Here is a 26,349-nt window from a genome sequence, read left to right on the forward strand (position 1 = left end):
GTTTTTAACTCTCTATCTTGGATATAATTCAGAAATTGATGCTTCATTTATAGAGAAGGTTGTTGAGGACAACGTAGATTTGTCTGAATCTTGTACTTCGGGCAAGCTCTGTGTTCTACCACAAAGAAAAAATGTAGGTTGACAAGGAACAGCAAGAGTGGCTGAATAATTTTTGAGCATCAAAAGTATTGAAGCCATGTTTTGTCTTTCATCTGCATCTTCTTGAACTCATAGTAAGTCAATTTGAATTCATCGAATTACTTCACTTCTAGCATATGCGTTTTGTAACGTTAGATCCATCAATTCCAAGGGTCTATTGTCTCTCCAAACCTGCACATCAATAGTCGTTGAAGTTTTTAATCTATAATACTTACAGTAGCAATAAATTAAATAATTAAAATAAAATAAATAAATAAAAGAAGCAAAACTACTCATGAAGGTCTACTATTATTAAGAAATATGGCGTCAACAAATAATTTGGAGTTCGCACAGCTTATGAGATCCTTAGCACCATCTAATTGGTAGAAGCTACTATTCTTCCTCCGACTTATGATTTCCAAAATAAGGATACCAAAGCTAAAAACATCTGATTTTATAGAGAACTATCCATGCATTGCATATTTCGGAAACATGTAACCACTACAAGCCCAAAAAAAATAAAAATATATCTTAAGCTAATAAAATTAAGAAGGCGTCAGTATTTGATTCTAATAAAATCCATTTATTACTTAATTTGGCAAATGGATTAAATATAGAATAGATGCAGTGTAGAACTTACTATGTCCCAACAATCCTACTTGTGTTTCCTTGAGATTGACCAACACCAAAAATTCTTGCCACACCAAAATCCGATATTTTTGGGTTCATATTTCCAGCGAAAAATATATTGCTAGCTTTGAGATCACAGTGTATAATTCGTAGATGAGAATCTTCATAAAGGTAAACCAATCTGCATGCTATTCCCCCATGATCTTCTAACATTTTGACCAATCCAACATTTGTTGTTTTTATGGATCTTTACATCCATTAAGAGATTGAATCAGATTAATTAGCATTGACAGTCAACGTAGTTTTTAAAGGCCAGTCTCAAAAATGAAAACTAAGAGGCCTTAACTAGAAAATTTATATTATGTTACTTATGTATCTAACTTCTATTAAAAACATGAATGGGATGGCACTGTAGACACAACAGTAAATTAATCCCATTTTATTGTTCATGCTATTTTTTCCTTTTTTTTTTATTCTTTGCTTCGATCATATTCATACTTGCGACCATGCCAACAACCATGCTAACCGTATTCCCATGATCATATTCCTTTTTTTTTTTATTGATATCTTCATTTCTATTTTTTTTAGTTTTTGTGTTTGTGGAATTCTGTTTTTTCTTAGACCACATTCCTGCTACTCTCAAACTTCATCTTTGAAGCTTTGGGTTTGTTTGATTCTCTCTCGCTCTCTCTCTCTTTTTCTTTTTTTTTATATTTTTTGGCTTTTTAGCTTGCTGTCTTCCAAAACAATTATGGGAAGACAACTACGTTGGATAGCTAGATCTACAGAGATTGATTTTCTTCGATTCATATTTGATGGAGGAAATAAAAGTCCAAATAATGCAGAAATTCTACATATAATCTCCACCTTATCGCCACATAATCTTATTATTTCTGAAAAAAAATGTTGGTGATTAATTTAATAATAGGCGAGCTTGCAAAAGAAAGAGAAAGCAGACGTGTACTGAGAATTCTCAACTAAAAAATCTGATGCATGAAGTGCAACCTCATTCTGCACTTTATTTTGATCGACGTTTAAGGATCTTCAGTTTAACATTTTTTATATTTAGTAGTGTTTATGCCTTTTTGTGCTTGTTTTTGTTTTAATCAATTTTTGTCCCCAAAAAAAAAAAAAAAATCAGAAGGTACGGAGAGAAGGCACATGAGTTCAGAGCTCTTCGCACACTTTGGAGAGATCAGCTGATTTCTCCAAAGTGTACGGAGATAATTTTCTTCTTAGCAGTTTGAGTGCTTGAAATAAACTAAATTCGTCGTTATTTTTTTATATATATAATAATTATGTTTACTTTGTTTATATACAAGACATTTTTTTCAGGTTTTTTAGTTTGTCATCTTGTTGTACTTGTATTTGTTTATTGACTGGTTTTTTAGAAAAAATCCAAAAACTCTGCACTATGCGGAGGGAAGAGTGGTATCTTCGCACAGTTCGGAGAGGTGAATTGATCTTTGCGAACTGTAAGGAGAATTTTTTTTTTATAGCATTTGTTTGGTCATTTTCTATATAATATAATTTATTTATATGGAATGTTTTTTTCCTTACGGTTTTCTTTTTTTTTTCTCAAATTTTTTTCTTTCGTGATGCTAATCAACAATTTGAATTAGGGGAATCAGGGGATGTGAGTGTGAGTGTTGAATATGCAGAAAAAATTAGTAAAGGAAGTATTCCTCATCGACCTTATGTTTTGCTATCTTCTAAAATTTGTGGTCATTGTCATGCTACAAAATTCTTTAGAGAAAGCAAAGACTTTTGTTGTTGTGATGGAAAGGTCCTAAAATGAATGATTTATTTACTTCTACATCTTTTAAAAAATTTGTTCATAGTTACAACAATCATTTTGCATTTATGTAGTTTTTAATTTTTCATCTTGTTGTGCTTATATTTGTTTATTAGCTGTTTTTTTCAAAAAAACTCCGCGTTTTGCGATGAGTGCGAAGGGAAGAGTGGTCTCTCGCACAGTTCAGAGAGATTAATTGATCTCTGCGAACTTTTCGGAGATCTTTTTTATAGCGCTTGTTTAGTCATTTTTTATACACAATTATATTTAGTTTATTTATATGGAATGCTTTTTTCCTTACAGTTTCCTTTTTTTTCAATATTTTTTATTTCTTCTTGTAGGTGATGCTAATCAACATTTTGAATCAGGGAAATCAGGAGATGTGAGTGTGAGTGTTGAATATGCAGAAAAATTGGTAAAGGAAGTATTCCTCATCGACCTTATGTTTTGCCACCTTTTAAAATTTGTGGTCATTGTGGTGCTACAAATTATATAGAGAAAGAAAAAACTTTTGTTGTTGTGATGAAAATGTCAAATTACAGTTACATGATATGCCTCCTGAAATGTATGATTTAGGCCCTATTTGAGCCTCATTTTTTCCTCGTTAAAATAAAAAATATGACCGTTATCCATCACATCAAGCCGCCATATTTGACTTTTTTTCTCTTGTTTGGACCCATAACGACTATATTTTTCATTCTCATTTTTACAATAATATTGTTCAAACGAGAGCTTATTTACTTCTACATATGAAAAGGCTGTAGCTTTTAAAAAAGTTGTTCGTAGTTACAACAATCATTTTACGTTTACTTCATTTGGTGTTAAGTATGAGAAAGAATCGTGTAAGAATAATAATGTATATATACTTTCAGAGTTCAAGGATAAGTATATCATTTCATAAACTCACTTGTGTCAAAGAATGAGAATCCATCGTATTTACAGTTATTCTTCTATGATAGTGAAAATGAAATTTGTAATAGACTCAATATTTCAGACAAATTTTGTGAGTTTACTTTAAGAAAGTTGATAGATGTTCTAAATAAAAATCTCTATTCAAAGTTTTTCTGATCATTTAGTAAATTTAGTGATTTAGAATCATGTTGTATTTTACTGAAGTCTAATCCTGATCTTGATCAAAGAATATATAACTTGTCAACATCAGAACAAGTGGCGATAGTTTGGGTTGACGATGACCTATTTACAAATACTAGAGGTCCGGATTTATTAATTTATGGAAATTCAAATAATACATATAAAGTTCAATACTATTATGGTTGTTATGATCCTCTCTAATATCCACTACTTTTCCTGTATGGAGAACATAGATGGCATGAAAGTATTCAAAAGGTGAATATAAGTGTTTCACAAGCTCCGATTTGTCAAAATTTAATATAAATTACTCATGTCCATTCTGCGGATCAACTATTGAAAGTAGAAGACTAGTAAATGATTTTAGTAATTTCTATTTTTTAAACTAATTTATTTATCTTATTGATTGCATTTAGTGAATGAAGTTTTTGTTGATATATCATTTTCTTTCTTGTCGTTTTGAAGGCAAAGAAAAAACAAATAATTTATCATGTTGGGAATATTATTGTTACAAGCTTCAAATCAGATGTGTAAATAATTGTATTCTTTTACATGCTGGCAGACTTGTACAGCAATATATTGTGGATATGTATGTGAAAATTGAAACAGCAAGATTAGACTACTTTCATAATAACCAAAATGTTATAAGAGCTGAACTATATTAGGAAATTGTAGATAGTGTGCAAAATAGTGAGAATAGAGGTTATAAAATTGGTAGATCATTAGTGTTGCCTTCTGGTCTTATTGGGGATCCTAGGAATATGACTAAAAGATATATGGATACAATATCTTTAGTTCAGAGATATGGTAAACTTGATGTGTTTTTGACAATGACATGTAATCTAAATTGGCTTGAAATAAAATGTGAATTGAAACACATGACGAAATACAGAATAAGCCATATTTGTTAGTACGAATGTTTCGTGCCAAGTTTGAAGAACTGAAGACAGATTTGGTTAAAAGAAAATTGTTGGGTCATATTGCTACATATGTTTACGTGATTGAATTCCAGAAAAAAGGATTACCTCACGCTCATTTTCTCCTTATATTTAAAGGAAATTCTAAGATTCGGAACTCTGTATAAGTCGACAAAATTGTCTAATCTGAAATACTGGACAAAAAAGTACCTTTACCTGCATGCTACTGTTGTAAAACATATGATGCATGATCCTTGTGGGAATTTGAATCCTAAAAATGTTCGTATGGAAAAGAATTTTATGTGTATTAATAAGTATCTGAGAGATTATGTTGAAAATACTTCTTTGGGTAATGATTCCTACCCACTTTACAAGCGTCGCAATAATGGTGTAAGTGTTAAAGTAAGAGGGTGTATGTTAAATAATAGAGAGGTTGTACTGTATAATCCATAGATTTTAGCTAAATATGATTGTCACATTAATGTGGTGATATGTTCTTCTATTAAGGCTGTTAAATATCTATACAAGTATGTATATAAGGGACATGACCGTATTCATTTTACTTTAAATAAAGAAACAAATGAACAATTCGTTGATAAGATTTCAAACTACCAAAAAGTTATATGGATATCTCCACCTGAAACTATGTGAAGGATATTTAGTTTTGATTTATTCAATATATCTCCTACAATAATCTCTTTACAGTTACATACTAAAGATACTCAAAGGGTTATATACAATGAGACAGATGATTTATAAAAGGTTATAAATAAGAATTTTGTTCACCGAACAATATTAACAGAATTCTTTAGAATGAATATTTCAAATAAAAAGGCAAAAACTCTACTATATATAGAATTTTCAGCCTATTTCGTATGGAATGCATCCATGCGAATTTGGAGTTCCAAAAAAAGCAAAGATGTTATCGGTAGAGTAGTCAGTGCTAATCCATGTGAAGGTGAGAGATATTTTTTAAGAGTTTTGCTAAATCTTTTGAAAATTTAAAAACATTCAATGGTATTGTTTTATTTACTTATTGTAAAGCAGCACTTCCCCACGATTTTTTTTAGTGGAAATAGCTATTCTGAAATGTGTTTATCTGAAGCAATTGCTTACCAAATGTCTGTATCACTGCAACGACTATTTGTCAATGTATTGAGTTTATGTTGCCCTACAAATCCAATGAATTTATGGGATAAATTTAAAGGTTTCATGATAGAAGATTATTTACATAAAGGTTTCACATAATAAAGTGCTAAAATGAAAGCTTTGCACTGTATAAATTCTTTTTTCGAAGGTGTTGGTAAGAATATAATTGATTTTTGCTTGGTAGATTTTGATTTAAATGTGAATGATGATGATATTTTTGAAACCATGATTGCCAAAGAAACAACCAATATTAATTTTCAGTTAGATATACATTATAGTAAGAGTTTAAATAAAGAGCAACAAAATGCCTATGATATTTATTTTGGATTGTGTTTTAAATGATAAGAATGAAATGTTTTTTATTGATGGCTTAGGAGGTACTGGAAAAACGTATTTGTACAAGGCATTACTTTTTGGTGTATGATCTCAAAATCTTATCGCACTGACAATTGCATCATCAGGTGTAGCTGCATCTTTATTGCTGGCTCGTCGAACAAGACATTCAAGATCTAAAATTTCGCTTGAAGTAAGTTCTGATATGCGCTGTTCGGTGAGTAAACAGTCCGTGGTTGGTAAACTTTTAGCATTGGCTAGGCTAATAATCTAGGATGAAACACCAGTGGTTCATAAACATGCTTTTAAGGCTTTAGATAAAATCTTAAGAGACATTACTGAATGTCAACTACCTTTTGGTGGAAAAGTCGTTGTGTGGAGGAGATTTTCGATAAGTTTTACCAGTAGTACAAAGAGGAATAAAAACTATATAATGAAGGCAAGTTTAGTTTTTTCGCATTTATGGCGTTATTTTACACATCTAACATAAGTCGAAAATATGAGAGCTAAATCAGATCCTTCATTCTATGAATATTTACTGAACATAGGGAATGTAATTTAGAGAACACATTTATGCCAAATGATTACGCTTTCTGAAGATATTACCATCAATTTTGAAGATGAGTTTAAATCACTGAAGGAATTAATTGACATTGTGTTTCCCAATTTTCAGACATATGGAACAACCTACATATTATGATGAATAGAATTATTTTAACCCCAAAAAATGAATATGTAGATTTAATAACCAATATGTTGCTTAAAGAAATTCCGAGAGAGAAAGTTACATAATTTAGTTTTGATGAAGTGATTGATAAAAGTGAAGGATTTATTGATGAAGATTTTTCGAATAGTCTAGCTTCAAACGGTATATCTCGACATGAACACATTGAAAATAAATTATCCAGTTATGTTGCTTAGAAATATTAATCCTGCAAAAGGTTTATGCGATGGGACTAGACTTATTTGTCGTGACTTTAATCAGAATGTTATCTTGGCTGAAATTGGGAAAGGAGAATATCGTGGAAAGCAAGTATTTTTACCTAGAATTCCATTCACTCCTCTTGAAAACGATAAACAATGTGTACCATTTAAAAGAAGTCAATTTCCAATCCGCCCATATTTTGCAATGACCATTAACAAATCTCAAGGTCAAACTCTAGATTTTGTTTGCTTATATCTTCCAGAGCCTGTATTTTTTCATGGTCAATTGTATGTTGCATTGTCCCGAGCTAAAACAAGAGAAAATATAAAAGTTCTGATCAAATCTTTTGTCAAAAACAAATCACATACATGTTGTACCAAAAATATTGTCTACCATGAAATATTGAATTTAGTTCACGGTAAATAACTGATCAGAATCTTCAGCTGATGGAGATTTCTAAGATATATTCTTAATTGTTTGTTATAATTCTTTATTGATTATATTCGTTATTACGAACACAAATTTAATAACAAATCTGGACATATAACTTGTAATTGTCATGATGAAATATTGATTTTGCACAATGGTATCTTTACAAAAATGATTTCTAAAGTTATTCCTTCCAAAAATATATTAATTAGTCGTTATGCTTTATGTTTTCTGAATACAAGTATTAGTTACACATAACTTTTCGAATTCTCTTACTTTTTTTCTGTTTACTAATAATCATTTGTTATTCATATTAGGTTGTGTAGCTGTCAGATGTCGCATAGTTAATGTGAATACAATTGGTAAAGCTGATATTTAGAAGTTTAGATAAAGGTGGAGGAAACCATTTCTGGGAACCACTTCTGTAAGTTTTTTAATTTGACTTAATCATTTTGTCATTCCATAAATATATTCCTATGTAAATATATTCCTATGGTAAGTGATATTATTACGGCACACACAGGTTCATTCTACTTCAAAGCATCTTCTTGAAGGTGAATCCATCATACAACGTACGTATTAGTGTAACTATATGTGTGTGTGTGTGTGTGTGTTAAGTGTAACTATAGATGTATTAATAAATATGAGAACGTTATAATTTAGTTAGAAAGGAAAAAGTGTAATTTCTATGAAAATCTTTCTATGATAGTTTGAGATAATTAACTGATGGAAAAAGTGAAATGGATAAACATAAATATTAAATATTATTGGTGTGAAAAGTTTCATAGACGAGTTAGAGTTCCATCGTTGTGGTTTTTTTGTAGACCATAAGCATTGGAGATTCACTATTTAATAATTCGAATATGCATATATCGTCGATTTGTAGTTCCTTCTCTATCAGAAAATCGGCCCAACCTACAGTAAGACGGCGCATCACACCATTTCGTCTTGAATTTGCAGTGATATCCCAGTTGTGATGTAAAGAGTCATGGAGCCGAACATTCTGCACATATCTTGGTAGATAGTGTCTGGTAAACCTTCCTCGTATAAACTTGGAAAAAACATGGATGCTGATGTTAAGATTAAAATAATGTGGAAAAGGTAAATATAGAATGATATAATAAAGATAGCCTACGATTTCTCGATGTTTGTTGTGATTCAGCGTCAATGTTACTTCGAATGCAGGATTATCCAGATGTGCAGTCTCATCTTCTTCAACATCGGAGCCATATGTAACATCTGATCTAGAATGATCAAATATCCTCATATTGAACGTGAAATTTCCGTTATATTCAAATATTACAACAAAATCAACCTGTAAGTTATGATGGTAAAAAATTTGCTCCTATCCATTAGCCAAATATATTTCTCCATCGATTCTTTGTAGCTGTATTGTTACAATTATACAATCATATGAAGTTAATCGTACTCTATCACCTAATTCGTGTCTTCAGTAATTGACAAAAAATATAGGAAGCATCTACATATATGAAAAAAATATTGGCAATAAATAAAACATTTATACAAATATGAGAGAAGATATTATTAAATAACTTACTAGATGGATGTTATGATTTAGTGAAACATTGATAATTTTGAAGAAGCTATGTAACACATCCATTTTTATGTTGATAGACTGTGATATGTATGATTTTTAATATAATTAAAGATTGAAAATTACATATCATTTAAAACTACGAATTTATTTTGAAACAATTATAGTAAAAGAATCAAGAAAGAAATAGTAGATTAAATCTATTTTTTTTTTAGCTAAGCCTGGTAGATAAAGGTAAAGATATGTAAATTGGTTAAGTGTGAAAAATGGTATAAGAAGCTATTTAAATTAAACAATACTTGTCATTTTTTTAGAGAGGATTTGACAATAGGTTCATGGGCTATGAATATAGAAATAGACAAAGCATTCCTATTGGAAAAATGGACAAAATATTTTAGACAAAACATTATTTTCGGGATTATTTTTTAGATACACTCTGCTAGATTTTCTAGATTCGGTTAAAAATGAATTTTATTACTAGGACTAATGTAAAGTGCTAAATGGTGCATTGAAATTAAAAACAAAATTAATGACTACAAGAAAAGAGAATGAGATTGAGAAGAAATAAAAGCATAATTTTATGTAATTAACCAAATAATAATTTAGTCTAGTTATACAATAAAACTATCCAACTGGTATGATATGGTCTAATATGACAATCAATTGTTTGTTTACTAACAAAATAAACAATTAATAATTTAGTAAATAATAATTTAAATTGCAAAAAAAAAAAAAAAGCAAATGCTCCGCACAATACAGAGCACTAGCTGGAATGCTCTACACTGTATGAAGCAACTTCGCTATAGTATGGTTAAGACTACAAAACAAAAACAAAAAATTGGCTAAGCAAATGCTCTGCACAGGCGTATGGAGCAACTCCAGTAGTCCTCCGCACTGTGCGGAGCAATTTTTATTTTTTTTTTTAACTTTTCTTTTGGATTTTTTTTCCCTTTTGTTTTGTCTTGGATTGAAATTATTATTTACTAAATTATTAATAATTATTAATTGTTTATGTCGTGAGTTTCTTGCCATACCTCTGAATTTTACACCTTTGCCATACTGGTGTATATATGTATATATATTTTTTTATTTTTTTTTGCATACCATTGCTTGCTATGATTTCACCATATCTAACTAATTTATTCTCATACATTACTCTGTACTTATATACTTCCACTTTTCATCATACAGACTAATTCATTCCAATACATTATACTATAAAATATTCTTATATATAATGATGAATTTTAGGTTAATCAATCAACTGATTTAATTTGCTATACTTCACCGATTTTATTTAATTTTTTTTAAACTTTAAACCATTTCTTTTCTCTTGGAAACAAGGGTGATTTTTTTTCTTTTTAATGCTCTGCACAGTGCGAAGCAACTCCAGCAAGTCCTCCACACCGTGCTAAGCAAAATTTTTCCCTTTTCTTTTGGATTTTTTTCCCTTTTTTTTTGGATTGAAATTATTGTTCACTAAATCATTAATTATTATTCATTGTTTACTGTAGTGAGTTGCTTGTCATACCTTCACCATACTAGTATACATATTTTTTTTGCTATGCCATACCTTACAAATTTCACCGTACCAAACTAATCCATTTTCGTACATTACTCTACATTTATGTACTTGCACATTTCATCATACAGACTAATCAATTCTCATACATTATACTCTAGAATTTACTTTTATATAATATACTGATACTGATAAAAATTTCAGGTTAATCAATCAGCTAATTTACTTGACCATACTTCACCAATTTTATCTTCTTCTTTTTTTAAATCTTTAACAAATTATGCTATATCTATTTAAACCATTTTATTTCCCTTGTGAGATTACCATCCTCATAAATCTTCTGCTCTACTCTGACTGCACTTGACATATTATTTATTTTAGATAAAATGGAATAAGAATACGAACTAATACCAAAAATTGTCTCAAACAATGAGAAGTGGAAAGCCAAGGTTATTGTAGTCGAAAAACAATCACCAAAACCTTCTAAACAAGACAATGGAAGATATCAACATCTGGTGTTGATGGATACTCACGTAACTCTTCTTATTGTTAGTTATAAAAGTTGGCTTAAATTTCAAGCTAAAACTATTAAGACTTCTCATTCATATATAATCAGATAACTAAGAAATTCCTCATCGTTTTTTATTTCTATTTTCTAGAAAAATACTATCCAAGCTAACTTATATGATTCCAATATCAGTGCTTTTGAGGATCAACTGTTTTGGAGAAAACATATGCCATTTCAAAAGCCTATGTGAAGAATAATACATGAAACTACAAATATTTGATAGGATCTCATCACTGGACCATATCTAGAGAAACTCGTATTGTTGAACTAAATGAAGATAATCTGAAATTTGTTTTTTCAACATATGAGCTGACAGCTTTTCATGAAGCGGAAGAGTATATGGATATAGATGATAATATAAGTAAGAAACGCATATTTTTTGTTATTTCATGATATGTTATATTGAATTATTGTATTATTTAATAGTTATATTTAGAAAAATAAGCAGAGAGTCATTTTAAAATCTATATTTTCAGATATACTCACGATTGTAATTGATATGATGCCTAAACGAATCATTCAATCAAAAAATGGCAACCAAACATGGGTATAGGATGTATTGCTTCTAGAGAAAAATTTCAAAACAATTATGCTTACACTTTGAGATTCCTTTATTGATAGAAAATGTGTACTAATAGTGGAGAATATTGAGAAAAAAATCAGTCATCTTTGCAACACATTTCAGAGTTACGTCTTTCTTTGGTATGTGTTTAGTTACTGGTATGTTTTACATTACATCATATTAGCATACAACATATATATGTGATACTTTACACATGTATACAAGTTTGAAATTATCCACAAAAGTCGGTACTACTTTCTTCATAAATACACATTTCATCAAAGTTAAAGAGATGACAGAATGGTATGTAGAATAAATTGATTTTATTTTATTATTCTTTTTTCCTTTTCCTATTCCCGCATCTCTAGCCGCTATCCACGTTTACTAATTTTGTTCTAAATGTCTTGAGGTTATTTAACCTTATTTACTACATTTACTAGGGACTCAAAGAAAATTCAATGAAAATAGATGATATGGCATTGAAAAAAACCATACATGGAAAGAAGCCTCACAAATCTTTTTCCACATATGCAAAGTAAATTCACTCCTCTTCAGAATCTTCAAGGACGCCTCTTAGCGGTAATGGAATTTATGAAAAGTTTTATATACATATAAAAAATTGCACATACATATTCCTTATATCCACTCTGTTTTGACACATCCAAAGTTTTATTAGGTAAATAGCACAACAATTACAGACAAAATTGATAATAAATCTTTGTATATGTCTTGCAACAACTGTTATAGACGATCAAATGCTAATTTTGGATAAACTTATCTCTGTATTTTTTGCAAGAATCCAAACTCTAAAGCTATTTATCGGTATATTTGATTTCATTATATGGATATACATACCTACTTTAATTGTCTTGATCATTTTTCAGTGTGTACCAATCACATTTTAGGGCTCGAGCATATGTGCAGTTGTCAGATATCACAGACTCGCTTAGTGCAAGTACAATTGGTGTAGCAGCCGAGAAACTCTTATTTACAAGTGCACATTCTTTGATGGAGCAAATCAATTTTCTAAGAATTTTAATGTAATTTCAACATTTTGAATCGCTAAAACATGTTGTTCAAGCAATATTAATTGAATAACCATTAACATACAGGATTCATAAAAAAAACATACTTTGACGGCGTCGTCAAGAAAATGCAGAATACTCTACGAGCATTTTACCTAAAAACATTCCAAACTAAGCCTAATTCATCAAACTATAGATTTGACATAATCTCTGTGACAGATCTAGACCAGACAAGTCCAAGAGAAATAAAGCCAAGCAAATGTTGATGTTAAAAGTATATCATGGGGAAAATGTATTTACACACACTCTTTAGACTCTGAAAAGAATTAGTCGCCTCCAGTCAAGAGAGTCCTCTTCAGATCTTCAGATGAAGGGAATGTTTCATATGATGAAACGGCAGTTTGAATGTGTCTGGCACGGATCTTTTAGTTCCAAAACAAAAGATAGATTGAAAAAACCATAATTGAAGTATTTATTTTGCTGTTTTTGATTGGGATTAATCTTGGCTTTTGTTTTTTTCGTTAGTAATTTTATTTGGAAAGTGCCAAGCACGTTGTTGTTGACAAATGATATCTGTATGCTAATACTTACATCATTTCTTTTGTATAGTTGGATAGCAAGGTAGTAATTTCACAAATGTCAACAACACTAATGAAAAATGTCAACAACACAAATGAAGATGTTTCTATTTTCTAAGGCATTTCTATTTTTGCTGTGGAATTAGTCTTGATTTTTATTTTGTTCGTTAGTATAATTTTATTTGAAAATTGCCAAGCACATTGTTGTTGACAAATGATGTATATAGGCTAATACTTACATCATTTATGATTTAGCTCTATTGTGTGGTTGGATTGCAAAATAGGTAATTTCACAAATGTGAATGAAGGCATTTCTATATTCTAAAGCATTTCTATTTTCTATCTTTCATTTACTTTATTCGAAAGAGCATTAGTCCATAATTCCAAAAAATTTCGAAGACTAGAATATGAAATTTTCAATTTTCCTAGCAACAAAAATAAGAGTTTAATGACAATTAATCGACGAAATATATGTCTACACCTACAAAATACTAATCAAAGAGCAGAATTTCTCATCGTATAATAATTCTTATTATTCTTTCTTTCTATATTATAACAAGATATATAAACAAGAAGGAAAAAATAATTACAATTTGATTGAAAACTAACTTATTACATAACAATCCTTCTCAACATTGTGGATGTGTATTAAATTATCATTTACATCACAATTACAATTACAATTAGGATGTACGAGGATTTAAAAAAATATTCATTGTAACAAAGGTTAGCAACAATTTTCCATGTGTATATGCTCATCCTCTGTAAATTAGCTGTCTCTAATAGATATTTTATAAGAAAGCATTCTATGTATTTGAGGAGAAAAAGTCTACAGTTTGGCATACATACAATTTTTTTCGTTAGACTAAATTAATAATGAATATAGAAATTGAAATTAAAAGAAAAATTCAACATAGTAGTAAATAATAAATAGCTTAAATGCCTTAAATACTTTCCTATTATTTGAGCAAGGCAAGTGAGATATAATCTCCAATTTAATCCGCTTGTTTCTGTGCTTTCTTAAATCAGGTCTGCTGGAACAAAATTTCGAATTCGTCAATAATATTTGAAGTATGTCATATACTATATCTACTTGTTTCCTGATTTCTATTGGTGTGTGGACGTCATTACTGCAATCATATATCTGAAATTTTCACTGATGGGAATCAACGACAAGAATATAATAATTATAATCGTCTGGATACGAATATGGAATTAATAAATAATTGTATGCTGCCCATGGACGACTGTACTTTGGCAAATTGCCACTTATGTAATTTTCTAATACAGTGAAATCCATCTGATGATCATTTGCACTCGAACTTCCTTCTTTTAAACTTGTTTGCCACATCAATTGGCGAACGCATTCAGCTTCAAAATTGAAGTCCAAAATTCCATATTGTTTAGAGAGGAGAGTACAACCTTCTTTAATCAATCATCTCAATAGCTTTAACTCTATCTCTATAGTCTAATACAATAAATAGATATAAATTAGATAGGTCAAATATAGATTGAAATTAATTATAATTTGTGAGTTTCACTAATCGCAATGTTGATAATTTGTGTTCAAATATATTGTATAGTATGTCTCTTCCATACATATTGCCTCAAAGATCCCAATATGTACTGTACATCATAGTTTATATCAGTGTTAAATAAATACAATATAACTAATAAGTTAGATTTAGACTTTTTACCCCGATTTGTTCAACCCACCCATTGATGAACTGATAAATACCTCTCCATAGAATAGTCTTCGAGAGGAAAACCTGATGATTTTATCTTCCTATTATATATCTCTTCTGTGGACATCTCGATTTGAGGAGTTTGTTCAGGCGTTGCTTTCTTGCCACGAATTTTACTGCTAGAGCTAGAAATATCTTCCTGTAAACAACTAACAATAGCTTCCACATCACCCATTCTATTTAGCATGTTGTTGTTCCGTTCTTCAAAGTAAGATCTCATCAAAATTAAATTGTTGTCCAAGTAAGATTCCATGTGAGATTACATTTCCAAATGGTGATTTTCCTGCTATTTTTATTGTTGCAGAAAAAATTCTTTCTGATTGTCAAGAATTACTTAATAATTAGTTTCTTGTCTTCTTGATTGTTCAACCATCCGTCGACCAAAAAAATCCTGGCAAAAAGCTTGAGTATCCATATATGTAGATTGTGTACTAGAATGATAAGCAGAGTGTAGCTCTTGATATTGATGTTCATGCCATTTTCGCTGTTCTTCAAACGTTCCCTTCTGGTTTTGAAGATATTCAGCCTGTTGTTTTCTTGATTCTTATACCATGTGTGCCTTCAAGTCATCATATAGACCAAATACATACTGCCTATGTGTACCAAACATTTCTTCCATCTGTTCTTTTATGACATAATTACAATCAACAGAAGTATAATCAGGCTCCACTCCAACTGAAGGGTATATTCTGAAAGTACCAGCATCATTAACATTGATTGTTTACTTGCTATGTGGAATTTGTGGTACAAAGTTGCCAAGCTCTCCAGTGGCAATGCCGTCTAATATAGTGTATTTATTGTCTAACGGTAACGATATAGTTGTGTACCACAATGTCCGCAATTCTTCTTCTGTTGGTTGCAATATCGCAAGGACTCGAATCTATAAACGTAATAAAATATTAGAATTCTATGCTATACCATAGTAGAATAATTAGATGTATAACTAATTGTAAATTTTCATATAATTACCATACCTCGTGTATAGACAAATATTGTTTTACAATTTTGTCTATCAATATTTGCCTCGACTTCCATTTGTGCATTCTTGAAATCTGTAATGTCATGTATCTCCTTCGTTCAAATTTCTTTCCAATCTTGAGAAATGCTTCGTATATCTAAAATTGCAAAAGAAAGTTGAAAGTAAATATTAAATATATATAACATTAAACTAAACAATACATAAAAATTTACTAAAAAAAAAAAAAAAACCTGAAAAGCAAGAGAATATCCATGTAGTGAATATTTACACTCCCTTTGCTCAACTTATTGCATTCTCAGTAATCTTTCAAAGTGTGATTGTTGCAATAAATTCAACAAAACAAAGTATGCATTTCGGCCTATGGATACAAAAGAAAATCGTCAAACTGCTCAACCATACATAGCATACTGTAATCAAAATGTCTTTCAATTGGTTTGAGAACACACTCTATTAACATAACCAATCCAAGTTTGAATTTATCTTCTCGATCTTCACATGAATTGAAGGCATCATGGAGCATTCTCATAGAAATCCTTTTCACACTATTGAAATACTAGTTTCTAAGTTGAGCATTACTAAAGTCGATATTAATAGATGGTTCGTGGTAAGGTAGTCTAGTGATTAAACAAAATTCTTGCATTTCGAAACGGGTAAGATGGTCATCAAATCTTACCCACACTTCATTGTTTTGACCGGAATTCACAATTCTCATTATGAATTCATATATCAACTTGCTATTAAATTGTTGCTCTTCGTTTCTATACATGAATCCATATAGAAATCCGTGATGATTACTGCACATTAATAATGTTTATTCGTCTGCTTGTAACAATTATATCAAATCTCTAACTTATTAATGATTTGGATATTGACTAACAGTAGCACAGAACCATTGGCCTTGAGACAAGACATAATCTAGAGACATTTGCATCAAATAACAAAACTTATTTACAAACTAATATTTGAAGAAATTGTGATTACAAATAAAAATTAAAACATATCTCACGCAAATATTTTTTGCCTTATCCACATAACCAATTAATAGATAGATATTTACGGCTATAAAACAATTTACCTCAAAGCATATATAGTTCTAGATAATCACATGAGATTTGGAGAGATTAGTTGATTCTAAAGAGAAATCAATTAAACTATAAGCAAATCTATGAAAAGTACTCTAATCAGACATAAGCTTTTTAGTAATAGAAATAAGAATATCTAAACAAAATATTCAAATTATTTTTGGTTTTATGTTAATTGAAGTATCTTTTAATAATGAATAATGTAAATTGAAATAATATAGTTTTAGTTTGAGTATGATAGGAAATCCTATAATCACAGGTGTTGTATCAAGTCTAAAGTTAATTATACAGCTTATTACTAAACCTTTTGATTTAGATTAACTTTACTCATCAAATTTTAGCACTTACCTACTTGTTTTGCTATGTCAATAAGTCAAGAGTTGGCGAAAACCTTTGCTCCATTTTAGAAAGAAACCAGAAGTTATCAATATGTGCTATATCCCTCAACCCTTGCAATCGATAAATACAAGCAAGTTCACTCATCATAGCCCAAATTCCCAGAAAACTCTGAATTCGTGAATGTTTTATGTTTACATTCATACTAGTAAAAGATACAAAAGCTTTTCTATTGTAGAAAATTTAAAGAATGAAGAGGCAACAGCTTTATTCAACCTACCATACTCAAAAAAACAAAACTTTGATTTTTTAAAATAAAAGAAGGCAGTATAAACTCCAAAAATTAGCAATCAAAATTCAGTTAGACCATATTAACACAACAAAAATCTGTAGAAAATAAAATTTTCACAGCAGCAGGAAAACAAATTAACTACAACAAAAATAAAATCATGTAGACTAAACAATTACCTTGTAACTTGTTTTCTTGAAATTGACTTAAGATTTGGGATGAAAGATTAAAAATCCAACTGCAAAAAATTGAAACAAAACTGAAGTTTAGCAAAGAAATGAAAAATTCAACAAAGAATGATCTTTCTTTCTTTTATTCACATGAAATAACTTTTCAGGACTTTCACTTTCATGCGAATTCTCTTGACTTTGCCATCCATTTAAAACAAAAAAATTTCAAACAATAATTGATTTTATAACTCGTCTACTATTTTGCTTATTTTTTCACCAACCAACCAAAAGATTTGTTGTTATTTATAGAATTTTTTTACTAATTTAATAATTTAAAAAAAATTGTACGAACGACTCCGCAAGGAACAGCACAGATTGTGTGGAGTGTGTGCGGACACTTCGCACAATGTGCGGGAATGCTCCGCACAATGTGCTGAGTGTGAGCACACTCAGCACATTGTGCGGCTCTGATTTTATTTATTTATTTATTATTATTTAAATTTAATCATACAACCTGATTTATTGTGTGTTGTTAATTTTTTTAAATAATCATAATAAATCTACTGCTAATAAAATTACAGTTTTTTTACAAATAGCATAAAAAAATATTTTTATCTTCAACAAAAATACATTTAAAAATTAGAAATTTCATAACCATCATTCTTTTTATATATTTTTTAATTCCTAGATATACAATTATAAAAAAAATTCAATATTAAATAAATTATATACATTTATAACAAATTATCAGTATCGCATACATACCGTATATACAAACATACCGTGTATATCGTATTTGCAGATTACTGACAACATATACGGTCTATTTACCATATGTTACCGTATTAGGCAACTTACTTATTTGCAGCTTACTAAATGCTGCCTACCTATTTGCAAGGAAATTATGTATCCAACGTATTTGCAGTAAGTATCTACTGCCTACCGTATATATACCAATTTTTACACTTAGATATACGAGAATGCAAACACCTACATTCACTTACCAAGCCAAATGTAAAAAAAAAAAAATTCCAAAATTTTGTTTTTTCAATATAAGCATAAAATAAATATTAAAATAAATAAGTGACAAAATATAAACGCTTGATTTATAACTTTCTCCTCAATCTTGAATTTTCAATATTACACAAAATTTAGAAATATAATCTCCACATTCAATTCAATCAGGCAAACACTTTGTATAACCTCAAGCATAATTCTTACTGTTGCAACTGTAAAAATATTTTGCAATTATTTTCTTTATATCGTGAAAATATTTCTAAATATTCCTTTAAAAACATTCCTAAATTAAAATTCATACGCTAATAAAAACACGATAAATACAAAATTCGTGCAACGCACATAATATTGACTAGTCTATATATTTTCTTGGTTGAATTATTTGTTGTCGACATCCAACGTATATGAATTTTAATATAAAGATGAGAAAAGAAGAAATCATGTCGAGATTTATACTAACCGAATAGAAAATAATCAAAGCTTTCATTGGGCACATATTCATTGACAAGTATCTTCTTCTCTCCTTCGAAGCAAAATCCAAGGAGCCTTACTAGATTTCTATGTCGAAGCTTGGCAACAAGTACAACCTCATTCTTGAATTCTTTTGCACCTTGTCCTGAACTTTTAGAAAGTCTCTTTACAGCTGTTTCTTGTCCATTTAGGAAAGTACCCTACAAGCATGCTAAACATAGCATTATACAGCCCAGTCCGTCAAATATTGTATAGCCCAATGTTCACGAAATATTTTGTTTCGATTTAAATCATCGCAAGTTACGATTCATTAAAAAGTAATAAAGTGGATCAATTGAGTTCGAATATTGTCTCACGAAGATTGATTAGTTTAATTTTATCTATCATAGCCTTAACTGAAATTGAATTACCCAAAGTGAAATTTTTACCTAAACGAAACCCTAATTATGCAAAATTTATTATTGGAATGAACTCAATATGCAAAACGATGTTTTAACGAAGTAAAATGCAAATCAAATGTTTAGAACGTAAATTGGTTGTATTCAATGAAAATTAAACGCACTAGGATCACAAATTCCCATGCAATGATCACTCTAAACCCTAATTTCACAAAAAGATGACACGATTGAATTGTTGACGAAGCAATCTCCTAAATCTATCCAACTCTCTTTCTCGAGATGTATTAAACCTTTTCTTATACACCACCTGCCTATATCTATATGATAAATGCATATATAAGAATGTATGTGATTTTATGAACATTTAAATATTCACGCAAAGTATAGGGGTATATCTCTATCCCCTATCAGAACCTACGATGATTGATACCTTGTCGAATTTATTTCTCTTCTCTTGAACATATGAAATAAACCACCAAATATCACATAATTACGTGCACTTAATTATGGAAGAAAATTATTATATATAAACTATTCAAACATTCAAATACGTGCTTAATGTCAATTTGCAAACTAAGAATTTAAAAATCACTTCACATGGTACATCGATCTCCTAGTACATAAAAATCTAGCTAGACATTATAGGAAAAGAAAAACAACAAAAAAATCAGAAAAGAACATCACCCAATCGCCCTTTGATTTGAAATCTTGAATCTTGAAATGAATCTTCTCGATCTTGCTTTCTTTTTCCTCTTAAAATCCTCTCAAAATAGTGTATAATGCATCTCTTCTTCGTTCTGGATGGTTTTGGATATTTATATCGCATTTAGATTAGGTTACTAAAAGAGTTTAATCGTGAGAAGGAAACAATAAAATTTTCCCCGAAAACATACCATGCGGCCGCATGGTTATAACAAAACCACTGCTTGAAATCCCTGATTTGGTGTGTGCAGCCGTAGGCCACTTTCTACCATGCGACCGCAAGGTAGAACCGAACTTCCATTTGCTGTGTTTTGGTCCTTAATCTTGATCTTCCTCCTTTTTGGTCTCTTTTTCTTGATTCTCTTACTCCATCACCTCATTATAGCCTTCAATTTGTGCTTAGCTCATTCAATTTCTTAATTCATACATCGGGCCATCTTTTCAATAATTGCATATTGGTCCCTAAACTTTCAATTTTCTTCATTTTAGTCCTTTTTTGAATCTTTTTTCATGAAGTTCACCATATCCATCAGTATACCTTGCAATTCACATATTCAAAGAAATTAAGCCACAATTCAACCACTTTGCTCATAATTAAGTCATGTTTGCGAACTAAATAAGTGCGTAAAGACGCACTTATCACCCGACTTACCAAACAATTTATGCCCGTGACAATGATTGTTAAAACATTGTAAATAATAAATATAAAGGGATAACCCTGGTACTTCGAATTATACTCCACTTCGAATTATACTCCTTCAAGTACCTTATAGATATTACCAAATCTACCTTCACCAATTTTGTTGTCAACAGAAAAGTTATTGGTAGCAAGGGCCACAGTATTCAAGTCGAATTGCAAGGATTTAACTGACCAAATCTCGTTTCCTTCATCTACACACAAAAATAGCCAATCATTATATAAATTTCTTTAATCTAGGAGTGTGGGAATAGGGGAGAAACTACGATTTTTTTTCTTATCAATTTCTTGTCGTATATTGATGATGCAATATTGAAATGAATGCACTAGATAAAAACTGCAGAACAAGTAGGAAAATAAAATTTAAATAAATAAACATGTCGCATATCTAATTCTACTTAAACGTTTAGATAGTGTGATTCAATATGTTAAGAGCAGATAGAAAATCCTAAATTAGTTCTTTGATCACCATTCATTTTACAAAAATTGTAGACGTGTGTGCATATGAAGTGGCTTAATCTTCTAGATGATTTGGCTTGGTCTAGAATCCTAGTGTGTACACAAATTCAAAGAAGACCGAATGGGAATCTTATTCTTCCACTTCTCCTTCGTGTAATCTTAGCTTACCATTTTACTCATTGACGACATCGTAAGCTTTCTTCCTTGTTCTCCTTGTCAAGAAGTAACAGCATATGAAGAAAAGCACTAAGGAAACGATAACAATAATAGCTTGTTTTGAAATTCCTCCACTTCCTGAATTGGAAACAAGAAAGAGGAAGAGAAAAGGATAAGTTTTCTTTCCGAAATCTTTCACTGAACAACTAGGAGATTTACTAAGATATATCCCCTGTTATATCACTGTAGACTTATATTGATGCTTATTGCTTACTACTTGGTTATTAAGAAAAAGAAAAAGAAAACATTAATCTTTTTTCTTGTCGAAATCCATTTTTTTAAAAATACTGTATTGCTTAAGAATCAAGAGGTTACCTTGACTGGTTGAAGAAAGCGAGGGAGATGGTGGCTGAATAGGAGGAATATTTGGAATAGGCGGTCATGTAGGGGCTACAGTAGAATGAACGAAGGGGGAAGTCTCATACGTAATATTACAGCTTTCGCTAATAACTCTTCCTCCTTTCCTACTATCACAACATGTTCTTAATTGTGGGATAAAAATATTTCAAAGGCAAAAGTTGCAATCACCACTCGTAAGATATGGCATGCACTGTGCCAGTTTATACAGGTTGTCTAAACCTACTGGGTTCATCTGTAATGTTCTGCGTATTATACAAGTATAAAGTAAATGAGTCCTTTGGCCTCGAGTGTATAGATTCATTTCAGTAGCATAACATGCAATAGTCGTACCAGTTGAAAACAATATATATATATATATAACATCAACTTTTGATAAAATAAATAGTTATACCAGATAGTTGCCCCTTTTTCCTTGGGACAATACCGTAGGGCTTCAGTTGTAGCAGTTTTCACACATTGTTGGCATACATCGGTGTTTGTTGGAAATCTACTTAAACTTGCACAACGGAAATTAATACAGATTTCAATTCCCACCAAGGATCTGCTTTGTGTTTAGATAGAAAATATGATAAAAGTTATACATTTTGAAGATCTGCAAACTCCTTTACTTTTTCTTTATTCCAGCAATCTTGATTTGCTACCCACAGCTGTCCAATTGTTCAGCCTCCAATGAAATTCCACATTGAGAACAAGATTGTAGGCACTAATGTTTTTTTTTTCTTTTGTACTAGCAAGAATGAGAATTCTCTACAGATTTTCAAAACCCTAGTCACATTTATACAAGCCCAAATGGGCTTGGCCTGACTTGATCCAATATTTAATTAACCCATTTAATTAAATTTGGTCCGTGAATTAATTAATCCAATTAATTAATTCAGGCCTATAAATAAACAACCCAATTAATTAATTTATCCGATACTTGTTAAACTAATAAATTGACAAATCACAATCTTCTAGTTCTTCTTTTTGTGTGCGACCCATCAGGTTCCTGATCACGATACCTAACGATGTGAAATATTATTTTGATCTAATCAAAATTGATAAATAAAAACATCATTTTAATTTATCACTAATTCACACTCGTCGTCCCAAATTGACATCTAGCAATGTGTCAAGGCAATACATTTGACAGGAACTGTCAGGTGGTATGACAAAATCAAACTTGTACGTTTACCATGAAACTATAATTCATTCGTCAATATAATTCGATCAATTACGAAATATGTAAGTGCGTCAATCTCGATTATCGATCATATCTTCCATGCTACTATTAAGTTAATATAAGTCAAAAACTCCTTTTCGACTTCTGAGTACACCTTGGCCAAGAATTTCGCTATCGATTTAATTGAATGAAATGCAGATCATAATCTTTTACTATCTAAGAGTGACGAATCCTCTATTGTTCATTCACAACCTTCATACGATTCTTGACATACCCAAACGATGTCGTATTAACAGCCCTTGACAAAGTAACATCCAGCACTGTTAAAACATGACTGTCCTCATATAAGACACTATGATGACCTCAAGTCAAAGGACCAATTCCACTACCGAATATTAGAGATTAACCACTGACACTCAGATAATTATCCATGTGGAAGCTCTTGACGGGTCTCCAATATTTTGTTCTATACCAAAACATCCACATATTAATTCAAGTGTCACCACACTTTAACTTGTGAGATCAGTTATTTACTTTACAAATAAAAAATGCTACAGGTGATGGCGTATCCGTAATAACGATATTTATGCCTCGTCATTACTTACGATCACAGATGATTTAAGATTCAATCATATGTAATTTGTATCTCATAATTACAATTCCTTGTGATTAACAATTAACAAGATTTGTATATACGGACTTTATTATTTAATTTAATTGAATATTAATTAAATAATAGATCTGCCATAAAATTGTATCAATTATATATTAAAAGTGTTTATATCCAAGGTTGATTGGACCTAGGGCATGACACTTACAGTGTTAACATCGCCCCTACATATAAATAGACCGTAGACGGTTGGGAGGGCTGCTGCCGACCATGAAATCATAAAATTCATTTCTCGGGTGGCGTTTGACAATAAAGCAATGAAAACTTGATTCAAGTTGGATCGATAGGTGCTATCAGGACTGTATGTAGTTGTATTTGGGCAATAATGGTAAAGAGGATCAGATCTAATTCGTGCGCAGAAGCAGAGAATGCAAAAGAAGTAAAAATATGTAGAGAGTATGAGGCCTGACATGATTAATCTCAAAAAAAAGAAAAAAAAGAATCTGCTTATAATTTTGATACTTTTTCAAACGGAAATGGATTTTTATAGGATGTGGAAGGAGCAGTGAACAGTCAAAGCACGTTTAAACATGCTTAAGGAATAATAGAAATTGGAGCAATAATGTGGCCGGAAAACTTTGTAAAGATCTTGACTTTTAGTGGAGAGAAAAGTCAGAGGAATTAATCAAACTATACTAATTATAGGGTGAAAAAGTATGCATATGTCTCACGCGTTGCAGTAAAAGATTCAAATACTTAGATAACAATAAGTAAATAAAAGTAAGAAGAGAAAAATAGTCACGCTTTGCTTGCAATTCCACGGATGAGAAATAAAGAGCAGAGAAAATGGTTTAAGAAGGGTATACTTCGATTTTACACTCTTTCCGGCGACTTGTTTTGTCTCTTCATTTTTGCCTTCTTGCGAATACCACTGTTAATGAGCTTGTTCCTCAGTATTTAACATGTTTAAATTTACTTTTGAAGAATTTTCTTATTTCTAAATATTTTGGATACTTTTTTCTTAATTATCAATAAAAATGCTACTTAATATGATCAGCTTTACTTTCAAATAAAGTTCTATATGTCAAACTTTTATTAAAAATGATTATACCTTTATAAAATATATTTTTCACATATAAATAAAAATTTTAAGTTCTAGCAAACACACTCTAAGTATTATTCGGTTCTTTGGACTCAGTAATATAACACGATGAAGACTAAAAAAAATTGAATATACTAAACGTTGACTCGGCCAAGCCATCACGTCATTAGCTCATTTAATGTAACGCGATGAAGACTAAAAAAATTAATATACTAAACGATGACTCAACCAAGCCTTCAAGTCACCAGCTCATTTGTCGAACAGACGGATCATTGGTCCGATTGACGGGTCTAATACTCTAGTAGTAGCCCAACTTTTAAACTTCGACTAATGTCTGAAAAGATTTCAAGTCCATCCCAAGATAATGAAATGTTATAATTTTATGACCATATCCTTTAAAATGTATATTCATGAATGTTACTTATTAAAACAAAATATATTTTTAAAAAAAGTTAACTAGTAAAACGAAATTTATTTTGCTTAATTATATGAATTTTCAAAGTATGTTGATGCATTGCTTTTGAAAATAAGAGAAAAAATCTTCATAGATTAATAATTACGTACCATGGCTACGTAGCATTACATCCTTTTGTTAGAACTACATTCCAGTTAATTCCAGAATATTCCAGCTCATGTTTATTTGTTAATTAGTTAGTGATTAGCCTATTAATCAGCAAATTAGTCAGTTAATTACTCGTCTTTTTCTCTATAATTAGAGCCATTGTATTCATTAATAAATCATTGGATTATATTCTCCAATCCCTCCTATGGAGGTTTGTCTTCCTCCTATTATGGAGTGTTTTCTCAATTAATAAATTCTAACAACATCCTTGATAAATGGCATAATGCTTTGACAAAAAAAAAAAAAAATGAGAGCGTAATAAATATTTATTAATGGTAGAAACGATCATTTCTTGACGGTCTAATTCTAACATGGATTAATTAGGATTTAGGCACAGCAATGTACCTGGACCGTATAAGGAAAAATACGTTCTTTTTTAAAAAAAAATATTGCAATGACACTTGCCTTTCATTCCGTCTTTTCCCTTCCTCCAAACCCAGCTAGTATCAGGGCGAATCCTGGATTTAAAGTGAGCACGGGCGACCGGTTCGTTAGTCGCAATAAAATATTTAAAATAAAATATAACAATTATTTTTGTTAAGAATGAAAATATACTTTTTGCATTTAACATAGTGGCCAAGTTTCCGCCTGCTTCAAACGAAGTTCAAGGGTTCAAATCTTATTAAATAGCATAAAGCCGCTAAACTTGAAAGATATATAATTTTGTTACACTAACTTTCCCAATGAATGCAACAATGGTCATGTCCTCAATAAGCT

The 26,349-nt window shown here is 30.5% G+C and overlaps 1 pseudogene; it reads right to left on the bottom strand.

Annotated features, from left to right (window-relative positions):
• On the bottom strand, positions 1-24,817 carry LOC111368299 (annotated as a pseudogene).
• Positions 24,818-26,349: the final 1,532 nt, after the last annotated feature.

This window comes from Olea europaea, chromosome 19, assembly GCF_002742605.1.
Source record: "Olea europaea var. sylvestris chromosome 19, O_europaea_v1, whole genome shotgun sequence".
Classification (NCBI taxonomy): Eukaryota; Viridiplantae; Streptophyta; class Magnoliopsida; order Lamiales; family Oleaceae; genus Olea; species Olea europaea.